This window comes from Balaenoptera ricei, chromosome 15 (genome assembly GCF_028023285.1).
Source record: "Balaenoptera ricei isolate mBalRic1 chromosome 15, mBalRic1.hap2, whole genome shotgun sequence".
In the NCBI taxonomy this organism is placed as follows: Eukaryota; Metazoa; Chordata; class Mammalia; order Artiodactyla; family Balaenopteridae; genus Balaenoptera; species Balaenoptera ricei.
In genome coordinates, this window is record NC_082653.1 from 58178004 (window position 1) to 58189627 (window position 11624).

The 11624-nt window shown below is 42.5% G+C and overlaps 1 non-coding gene and 1 pseudogene across 1 annotated transcript; one reads left to right on the top strand and one right to left on the bottom strand.

Annotated features, from left to right (window-relative positions):
- Nucleotides 1–1860: 1860 nt before the first annotated feature.
- LOC132350085 (U6 spliceosomal RNA) lies at nucleotides 1861–1967 on the top strand. The gene has a single exon (XR_009497837.1). It is a non-coding gene; the product is annotated as a U6 spliceosomal RNA (small nuclear RNA).
- Nucleotides 1968–4809: 2842 nt separating this feature from the next.
- On the bottom strand, nucleotides 4810–5277 carry LOC132349045 (small ribosomal subunit protein uS11-like; annotated as a pseudogene).
- Nucleotides 5278–11624: the final 6347 nt, after the last annotated feature.

Consider the following 11624-nt stretch of genomic DNA (forward strand, 5'->3'; position numbering starts at 1 on the left):
ACGAAAGATCCTCAGTGTGATGAGCGGGGAGGCCTGCCAGGAGCCGCAGAGAGCAGCCCTCCTTCCTGTGGAGCGTGCCTCCCTCTCAGGAGACAGGCTGACCCGAGGAGGAAGCGGGTGCCTACAGCCGCTTGTCATGGCCACGCTGTAAAGTGCAGGTTATCAGAGCAAAAATGGGAGCTGGGGTGGTCAGCAGGGTCCACGCACAAAGAAGGGACTGGAAACCAGGTGGGGGGCATCGAGGGGCATTCACCACACCCCAAGAACGGTGGGCTGCCTCAAAGGGGCATCCAAGGAGGGTCAGATACGCATTTGTTAGAGGATGCTGGCTGTAGTATGGAAAGCAGACAGCAGGGGGCGGAAGGAAGACAGCAGAGGTCCTGTCTGGGAAGTAAAGCAGCAAGCCCTAGGGGCACCTCTGAACAAGAGCCGATCCTGCTCTAGACACTGCCACAGACACAAAGGCAATACAAGACGTGGCCGTGGCCCTCTGGAACATTACAGCCACGTCCGGCCGGCCAGGAGACACACGTTTACTGTTCCCGTGTGCAGTAAGTAGGTGAGTGAGTTTTAGCAGCACCTCCTTATTGTGGCATGAATAAATAAACAGCCCAACAGCAAGGCACACCCTCTCTGAGCATGTGCTTTACACCCCAAGGCCAGTTAGCTGAAAGTCATACCCAGCCACAGGCTTTTGCCACCCAAACACCATTTCTAGAGGCTTCCCCTGTGCATTTGTAAGGTCATGACCATTCACTCCTGTCAGTTCATCTTTCTGAGCTTCAGCATCTTCATCTGTAAAACAGGATCATAAGATTATCTCCATCATAGTGTGGTGATGAGGATTTACTGAGATAACGCAAGCAAAGTGCTTAGCACGGGGCGCTCAGTTAATTTTTTTTTTTAATTTTTATTTATTTTTGGCTGTTTGGGGTCTTCACTGCTGCGTGCGGGCTTCCTCTAGTTGCAGCGAGCGGGGTCTACTCTTTGTTGCAGTGCGCGGGCTTCTCATTGCGGTGGCTTCTCTTGTTGTGGAGTACGGGCACGCAGGCTTATTAGTTGTGGCTAGAGGGCTCTAGAGCTCAGGCTCAGTAGTTGTGGTGCACAGGCTTAGTTGCTCCGTGGCACGCAGGATCTTCCCGGGCCAGGGATCAAACCCGTGTCCCCTGCACTGGCAGGCAGATTCTTAACCACTGCACCACCAGGGAAGTCCTCAGTAAATGTTAATGATAATTGTTATTTCTATTTTTTCTTGATATGTCAGTATTAAGTTATTATTCAACCGCAAAACTGACTCTCCCATAGGACTGTGAATACCCTGAGGGCAATGTCTATGTCTTAGTCATCTTTGCATCTACCATAAACCTAAACGCTTACTACCAGGGGTGGAGGGGAGAGCTGTGCCCCTGTCCACAGTGCTGAAGCTTCACGGCCTGGGCATTCCTTGTGATGCTTCCTCTCCAACCCATTCACACTGTCCTCTACGAAGATGCCCTCTGGAGTTGCCCATGATAGTGGTCCTGGCATCAGCCCTCACCTCATCTCCCAGCTACGTTAACTGAATATGGCACGTAGTAAAAGGGTTCGTACCACATGAACTCACTGTTGGAAAACACACCCTGTACATGCATTCATTTTTGTAGAGCATATATTGTGTACAAATTATCAAACGTGTATAGAAGAAGAATATATACCAAACAGTTAATGGTCTTATCACATTACGGTGGGATTGGTCACTGCAAGGGGATTGCTTTTTTTTAACTTATTCTCTTTGGTATTTTTGTTTGTTTTAACAATAACCCCTACTTTATCTTTGTCAAATTAATTTGAAAATAATGTTTAACCAGAAAATACAGTTAGGTGCTCACTTCAGCAGCACATACACTAAAATTAGAATGATATGGAGAAGATAAGCATGGCCCCTGAGCAAGGATAACTCGCAAATTCATGAAACATTCCATAGTTTTCAGACTTACAGATATTGAAAACAAACTTATGGTTACCAAAGGGAAAACATATGGGGGAGGGATAAATCAGGAGCTTGGGATAAACATAAACACACTACTATATAGAAGATAGATAACCAACAAGGACCTACTGTATAGCACAGGGAACTCTACTCAATATTCTGTAACAACCTATATGAGAAAAGAATCTGAAAAAGAATGGATATATGTATATATATAACTGAGTCAATTTGCTGTACACCAGAAACTAACACAACATTGTAAATCAACTCTACTCTAAAAAAATTTTTTTAAAGAAAAAAGAAAAAGAAAGCACTGTTAGTTGGGAGAAACTGCACAAAGAAGGTTTGGGAACCACCTTCAGGGTCCAAAGGCAAAAAGATCAGTTTCATAATTAAGTATCATATGTTTATATCAGCATCAGAGTCCCAGAACATTCAGAAGACAATGGATTTTGAAGTTTTGTTATGTGTATGTATCAAAGCATCACCAGAGAGAAAAGAGGTTAGAAACCAGCAAATCCAGCCCCCTCATTTTACAGGTGATGAAACAGACTCAGAGAGTGGAAGGGAAGAAGCCAACAACACTTGCTAATCAGAGGCAGCTCTGGGATTAGAACTGACGTCCTCCTGGCTTCCTTCCCATGTATCAATTTCCTCGGGCTGCCATAATAAGGTAACACGTACTGAGTGGCTTAAAACAATAGAAATTTATTCTCTCATGATTCTGGAGGACTGAAGTCTGAAATCAAGGCATCCACAGGGCCATACTCCCTCTGAAGGCTCTTGGGAAGGATCCTTCTTTACCACTTCCTGGCTTCTGGGGGTGGCCAGCGATCCTTGGAGTCCTTCGGCTTGCAGATACTTCAGTCGAATTCCTGCCTGTTGTCACATGGCCTTCTCCCTGGGTGTGTCTGTACCTTTTTCTTTTTAATTAATTAATTAATTCATTTATTTATGGCTGCGTTGGGTCTTCGTTGCTACGCACGGGCTTTCTCTCGTTGCGGAGAGCGGGGGCTACTCTTCGTTGCGGTGCGCGGGCTTCTTATTGTGGTGGTTTCTCTTGTTGTGGAGCATGGGCTCTAGGCACGCAGGCTTCTGTAGTTGCGGGGTGCGGGCTCAGTAGTTGTGGCTCGCGGGCTCTAGAGCGCAGGCTCAGTAGTTGTGGCACACGGGCTTAGTTGCTCCGTGGCATGTGGGATCTTCCTGGACAAGGGACTGTACCGTGTCCCCTGCATTGGCAGGTGGATTCTTAACCACTGCGCCACCAGGGGAGTCCTGCCTTTTTTTTTTTTTTTAATAAGAATCCCCATGATTGGATTTAGGGCCCACCCTAATCCAGTATGACCTCATCTTAATCTACATCTTAATTACATCTGCAAAAATCTAATTTCCAAATAAAGTCACATTCACAGGTATCACGGGTCAACACTTGAACATATATCTTTTGGAGGGGACACAGTTCAACCCATAACACCCCATTTCAGACATACGAAGTTGCCTCGACGTTCAGTCATAACCGTTCTTAGCAATACCTTCTCATTCTCACTGACCACTTGCCATGCAGCAGGCACTGTTCTGAGTACTTTATAGACATTATTTCATGTGTCTACACTGTAGATACTATTATTATCCCCATTTTACTGATGAGGAAACTGAAGCCCAGAGAGGTGAAGCAACTTGCCTGGTAATCTCATGCAGTTAGTGAGGCCGATTGTAATTGCCAAAAGGGGTCACAGAAATATTTCTAGTCCCATGTGCCTTTCCAGAATGGTGTTGTTCCCCATCAAGAAGCAGAATCTATTTCTCCTCTATCTGAATTTGGGCAGGACTTTGTGACTGCCTCAGTGAATAGGATATGGGGGAAGTGACTCTAGGTAACTCCCAAAACTAGGTCGTGAATGGCGATACAACTTCCAGCTGCCTCTCTCTTTGAGGATGCTTGGTCCTGGAACCCAGCGGCCATGCTGTGAGGAAGCCCAAGCCAACCACTTGGAGAGGCCCAGCCTACAAGCAGCATGAACCTCCCCATGTGTAAGGGAGGGAGCCTTCAGATGATCCAGCTTCTGACCTTTGGATCTTCCAGCTGAGGCCCCAGATAAGGATGAGCAGAGACAAGCCATCCTGACTGATGTGCTCTGCCCGAATTCCTGATCCACGGCATCTGTAAGCAAATAAATGATTGTTTTATGGCACTAAGTTTGGGGGGTACTTTGTGTTGCAGTCATAGCAACCAGAGCAGCTGATAAGTGGGAGAGTCAGGGTTTGACATTGGGAGTCCCAACCTCTTTTCATTCACCCTCCACCCTTCCCCGCTCTCGCTATCTGGTGAAACTCCAGCGTTACCAGTGGCTAGCAGCCTCCTCTCTCCCAGTCTGGGGACCTCTGACTAATCTCAAGAGCAGTTATTTTTATTTAGAAAATAAAAATTAGAATTCAAAGGCAATTGTTCACAGAGTGCGTAAAAGCCTCTCTCGGTGACAGCTGTGGTTCCTTCCACAAAGGAGAGCCACCAGCCCACTTATCACCCCTGCCAGCGCGCACCCCCCCCATGCAAGAAAACCTGAGTCAAACAAAAAGTAATGAGACCGTCTGTTCCTTCCTGCCGCCCATGCCGTTTGCTCAGATCACAAAGGCTGCTCCTCCTCCTCCTTCTCCTCCTTCTTCTTCTTTTAAAATAAAGTCTCCAAGGATCTGAGGGCCAGGCATTGTCTTTTCTGTGCCTACCTTGCTTCCTTCCAAAACAGTGGGACTTATGCCTTCCGTTTGCTTTAGCATTTTCTTTTTTTGAGCTTACATCAAGGCAATTTATTAACAGAAAACAATAATTTGAGGAGTCCTTCTCACAGAGAGCAACCACGGCGACCCCCCTTTCTGCGGGTGCTGTCGGAGGGGATGGGGGTGACATCTTCAATCTGCCCAATCTTCGTTCCTGAGCGGGCGAGGGCTCTGAGGGCTGACTGGGCCCCCGGTCCAGGAGTCTTGGTCCTATTTCCTCCTGTGGCCCGGAGTTTGATGTGGAGGGCGGTGATGCCCAGCTCCTTGCATCTCTGGGCTACATCCTGGGCAGCCAACATGGCAGCATATGGAGATGACTCATCTCAGTCAGCCTTCACCTTCATCCCACCAGTTACACGGCAGATAGTTTCCTTGCCAGAAAGGTCGGTGACATGGACAAAAGTGTCATCGAAGGATGCAAAAATGTGGCACACACCAAATACATTTTCTCCCTCAGCCACCTGAGGGCCGAGGCTGATGACCTGTTCTTCCTTCTTTTCTTTCCCCTTGCGAGACGCCATTTCTGCGCATCTTCTCCAGAATCCACCACCAGAAAGAGAGAGGGGGAGAGGGCGGGGCGACGGCTCAAGCCCGTCTGCTTTAGCATTAAAAAAAAAAAATCATACTTAACACCTGAGCAGGTCTAGAAGCACATCTATGGGCCTTCAGGGTTGAGAGCCAAGTTTGGCTGAATATTGTAACCAAAAGTGGGGTCAGGCTGCTCGTCGCCCAAAAGCCAATAAAAAGGCAAGGTTGGTGGAAAGGAAAGTTTGCTTTATTTTGGATGCTGGCAACTGGGGGTGGGGGCAGTGGACGCCTGTCCAAAGGCCAACTCCTCCCCCATCCCCCTCCTGTGACACTCTGGGGGTAAGAGCTTTCATAGGTGAAGGGAGGGGGCTACATGGAGAAACAGCACAGTCAGCTCTGACAGTCATCTTGAAATTGGTCATCGGTGGTCTGACCAGTGTCATCTTGATTGTTATAAGTACAGTTAATCTTCAGTTCCAGGGTTGATTTGTTTCCATTTCTTTTTTTCTGAATTTTTGAATTTTATTTTATTTATTTTTTATACAGCAGGTTCTTTTTAGTTATCTATTTTATACATATTAGTGTATATGTCAATCCCAATCTCCCAGTTCATCCCACCCACCCCCCCCCCCCCACATTCCCCCCTTGGCATCCATAGGTTTGTTCTCTACATCTGTTTCTCTATTTCTGCCCTGCAAACAGGTTCATCTGTAACATTTTTCTAGGTTCCACATATATGCGTTAATACACGATATTTGTTTTTCTCTTTCTGACTTACTTCACTCTGTATGACAGTCTCTAGATCCATCCACGTCTCTACAAATGACCCAAATTCGTTCCTTTTTATGGCTGAGTAATATTCCATTGTATATATGTACCACATCTTCTTTATCCATTCGTCTGTCATGGGCATTTAGGTTGCTTCCATGACCTGGCTATTGTAAATAGTGTTGCAATGAACATTGGGGTGCATGTGTCTTTTTTTTTTTTAATTAAGTTTTATTATTATTATTTATTTTATTTATTTTATTTTTGGCTGCGTAGGGTCTTTGTTGCTGTGCACGGGCTTTCTCTAGTTGCAGCGAGTGGGGACTACTCTTCATTGCAGTGTGTGGGCTTCTCATTGCGGTGGCTTCTCTTGTTGCGGAGCATGGACTCTAGGCGTGCGGGCTTCAGTAGTTGTGGCATGTGGGCTCAGTCGTTGTGGCTCGCGGGCTCCAGAGCGCAGGCTCAGTAGTTGTGGCGCACAGGCTTAGTTGCTCCACAGCATGTGGGATCTTCCTGGACCAGGGCTCGAACCCGTGTCCCCTGTATTGGCAGGCGGATTCTTAACTACTGCGCCACCAGGGAAGTCCCGCATGTGTCTTTTTGAATTATGGTTTTCTCTGGGTATATGCCCAGGAGTGGGATTGCTGGGTCATATGGTAGTTCTATTTTTAGTTTTTTAAGGAACCTCCATACTGTTCTCCATAGTGGCTCTACCAATTTACATTCCCACCAACAGTGCAGGAGGGCTCCCTTTTCTCCACACTCCCTCCAGCATTTGTTGTTTGTAGATTTTCTGATGATGCCCATTCTAACTGGTGTGAGGTGATACCTCACTGTAGTTTTGATTTGCATTTCTCTAATAATTAGTGATGTTCAGCAGCTTTTCATGTGCTTCTTGGCCATGTGTATGTCTTCTCTGGAGAAATGTCTATTTAGGTCTTCTGCCCATTTTTGGATTGGGTTGTTTGTTTTTTTAATATTGAGCTGCATGAGCTGTTTATATATTTTGGAGATTAGTCCTTTGTACATTGATTCGTTTGCAAATATTTTCTCCCATTCTGAGGGTTGTCTTTTCGTTTTGTTTGTAGTTTCCTTTGCTTTGGAAAAGCTTTTAAGTTTCATTAGGTCCCATTTGTTTATTTTTGTTTTTATTTCCATTACTCTAGGAGGTGGATCAAAAAAAAATCTTGCTGTGATTTATGTCAAAGAGTGTTTTTCCTATGTTTTCCTCTAAGAGTTTTATAGTGTCCTGTCTTACATTTAGGTCTCTAATCCATTTTGAGTTTATTTTTGTGTATGGTGTTAGGGAGTGTTCTAACTTCATTCTTTTACATGTAGCTGTCTGGTTTTCCCAGCACCACTTATTGAAGAGACTGTCTTTTCTCCATTGTATATCCTTGCCTCCCTTGTCATAGATTAGTTGACCATAGGTGCATGGGTTTATCTCTGGGCTTTCTATCCTGTTCCATTGATCTATGTTTCTGTTTTTGTGCCAGTACCATATTGTCTTGATTACTGTAGCTTTGTAGTATAGTCTGAAGTCAGGGAGTTGACTCCTCCAGCTCCGTTTTTCTCCCTCAAGACTGCTTTGAAAAAAAAAAAAAAGACTGCTTTGGCTATTCAGGGTCTTTTGTGTCTCCATACAAATTTTAAGATTTTTTTGTTCTAGTTCTGTAAAAAATGCCACTGGTAATTTGATAGGGATTGCATTGAATCTGTAGATTGCTTTGGGTAGTATAGTCATTTTCACAATATTGATTCTTCCAATCCAAGAACATGGTATATCTCTCCGTCTGTTTGTGTCCTCTTTGATTTCTTTCATCAATGTCTTATAGTTTTCTGAGTACAGGTCTTTTACCTCCTTAGGTAGGTTTATTCCTAGATATTTTATTCTTTTTGTTGCAGTGATGAATGGGATTGTTTCCTCAATTACTGTTTCTGATCTTTCGTTGCTAGTGTATAGGAATGCAAGAGATATCTGTGCATTAATTTTGTATCCTGCAACTTTACCAAATTCATTGATTAGATCTAACAGTTTTCTGGTGGCATCTTTAGGATTCTCTATGTATAGTATCACGTCATCTGTAAACAGTGACAGTTTTACTTCTTCTTTTCCAATTTGTATTTCTTTTTCTTCTCTGCCATGGCTAGGACTTCCAAAACTATGTTGAATAATAGTGGCGAGAGTGGACATCCTTGTCTTGTGCCTGATCTTAGAGGAAATGCTTTCAGTTTTTCACCATTGAGAATGATGTTTGCTGTGGGTTTGTCATATATGGCCTTTATTATGTTGAAGTAGGTTCCCTCTATGCCCACTTTTTGGAGAGTTTTTATCATAAATCGGTGTTGGATTTTGTCAAAACCTTTTTCTGCATCTATTGAGATGATCATATGGTTTTTATTCTTCAATTTGTTAATATGGTGTATCACATGGATTGATTTGCATATATTGAAGAATCCTTGCATCCCTGGGATAGATCCCACTTGATTGTGGTGTATGATCCTTTTAATGTGTTGTTGGATTCTGTTTGCTAGTATTTTGTTGAGGATTTTTGCATCTATATTCATCAGTGATATTGATCTGTAATTTTCTTTTTTTTTGTAGTATCTTTGGTTTTGGTATCAGGGTGATGGTGACCTCATAGAATGAGTTTGGGAGTGTTCCTTCCCCTGCAATTTTTTGGAAGAGTTTGAGAAGGATGGGTATTAGCTCTTCTCTAAATGTTTGATAGAATTCACCTGTGAAGCCATCTGGTCCTGGACCTTTGTTGGAAGATTTTTAATCACAGTTTCAATTTCATTACTTGTGATTAGTCTGTTCATATTTTCTATTTCTTCCTGGTTCAGTCTCAGAAGGTTGTGCTTTTCTAAGCATTTGTCCATTTCTTCCGGGTTGTCCACTTTATTGGCATATAGTTGCTTGTAGTAATCGCTCATGGTCGTTTGTATTTCTGCAGTGTCAGTTGTTATTTCTCCTTTTTCATTTCTAATTCTGTTGATTTGAGTCTTCTCCCTTTTTTTCTTGATAAGTCTGGCTAATGGTTTATCAATTTTGTTTATCTTCTCAAAGAACAAGTTTTTAGTTTTATTGATCTTTGCTATTGTTTCCTTCATTTCTTTTTCATTTATTTCTGATCTGATCTTTATGATTTCTTTCCTTCTGCTAACGTTGGTTTTTTTTTTTTTTGTTCTTCTTTCTCTAATTGCTTTAGGTGTAAGGTTAGATTGTTTATTTGAGATTTTTCTTGTTTTTTGAGGTAGGCTTGTATTGCTATAAACTTCCGTCTTAGAACTGCTTTTGCTGCACCCCATAGGTTTTGGATCGTCGTGTTTTCATTGTAATATGTGTCTAGGTATTTTTTAATTTCCTCTTTGATTTCTTCAGTGATCTCTTGGTTATTTAGTAACGTATTGTGTAGCCTCCATGTGCTTGTGTTTTTTACGTTTTTTTCCCTGTAATTGATTTCTTATCTCATAGCATTGTGGTCGGAAAACACGCTTGATATGATTTCAATTTTCTTAAATTTACCGAGGCTTGATTTGTGACCCAAGATGTGATCTATCCTGGAGAATGTCCCATGTGCACTTGAGAAGGGAGTGTAATCTGCTGTTTTTGGATGGAATGTCCTAAAAATATCAATTAAATCTATCTGGTCTATTGTGTCATTTGAAGCTTGTGTTTCCTTATTAATTTTCTGTCTGGATGATCTGTCCATTGGTGTAGGTGAGGTGTTAAAGTCCCCCACTATTATTGTGTTACTGTCGATTTTCTCTTTTATAGCTGTTAGCAGTTGCCTTATGTATTGAGGTGCTCCTATGTTGGGTGCATATATATTTATACTTGTTATATCTTCTTGGATTGATCCCTTGATCATTATGTAGTTCCTTGTCTCTTGTAACATTCTTTATTTTAAATTCTATTTTATCTGATATGAGTATTGCTACTCCAGCTTTCTTTTGCTTTCCATTTGCATGGAATATCTTTTTCCAACCCCTCACTTTCAGTCTGTATGTATCCCTAGGTCTGAAGTGGGTTTCTTGTAGACAGCATATATATGGGTCTTGTTTTTGTATCCAATCAGGGAGCCTGTGTCTTTTGGTTGGAGCATTTAATCCATTCATGTTTAAGGTAATTATCAATATATATGTTCCTATAACCATTTTCTTAATTGTTATGGGTTTGTTTTTGTAGGTCCTTTTCTTCTTTTGTGTTTCCCACTTAGAGAAGTTCCTTTAGCATTTGTTGTAGAGCTGGTTTCATGGTGCTGAATTCTCTTAGCTTTTGCTTGTCTGTAAAGCTTTTGATTTCTCCATTGAATCTGAATGAGATCCTTGCCAGGTAGAGTAATCTTGGTTGAAGGTTCTTCTCTTTCATCACTTTAAATATATCATGCCACTCCCTTCTGGCTTGTAGAGTTTCTGCTGAGAAATCAGCTGCTAACCTTATGGGAGTTCCCTTGTATGTTACCTGTCGTTTTTCCCTTGTTGCTTTCAATAATTTTTCTTTGTCTTTAATTTTTGCCACTTTGATTACTATGTGTCCCGGCGTGTTTCTCCTTGGGTTTATCCTGCCTGGGACTCTCTGCGCTTCCTGGACTTGGGTGGCTATTTCCTTTCCCATGTTAGGGAAGTTTTTGACTATAAGCTCTTCAAATATTTTCTCGGGTCCTTTCTCTCCCTCTCCTCCTTCTGGGACCCCTATAATGTGAATGTTGTTGTGTTCAATGTTGTCCCAGAGGTCTCTTAGGCTGTCTTCATTTCTTTTCATTCTTTTTTCTTTAGTCTGTTCCGCAGCAGTAAATTCCACCATTCTGTCTTCCAGGTCACTTATCCGTTCTTCTGCCTCAGTTATTCTGCTATTGATTCCTTCTAGTGTATTTTTCATTTCAGTTATTGTATTGTTCATCTCTGTTTGTTTATTCTTTAATTCTTCTAGGTCTTTGTTAAACATTTCTTGCATCTTCTCGATCTTTGCCTCCATTATTTTTCTGAGGTCCTGGATCATCTTCACTATCATTATTCTGAATTCTTTTTCTGGAAGGTTGCTTATCTCCACTTCATTTAGTTGTTTTTCTGGGGTTTTATCTTGTTCTTTCATCTGGTACAAAGTCCTCTGCCTTTTCATTTTGTCTATCTTTCTGTGAATGTGGTCTTCCTTCCACAAGCTGCAGAATTGTAGTTCTTCTTGCTTCTGCTGTCTGCCCTCTGGTGGATGAGGCTATCCCTGTTTCCATTTCTTGAGGCCAGTTCTCAGAATTGTGGCAGATTATGTCATGGCTGGTCATCATTTGGTTAACTTCTCCACCTGGTGGGGGTTTCAGTATCTGTAAGATAGATCACAGGATATGGCTCGGAATATTGTCTATAGCTCTTGAGAAGGAACTAAAGGTCCTTGACTGTGCTTAATGGCTAAACTATTATTATTTAGTCTTGTTGTACTGTTTTCCTTTGTTTCTGCGTTTTCTTACATCTCTGATTAAACTTATTCTTTGGCTAAAGTTTTTCCACAGACAAAAGGCAGGTTGAAGACATGGGGCCGGGGGGAAGGACCATAGGGTCCTGCTCCATTTCAATACAAATCTGT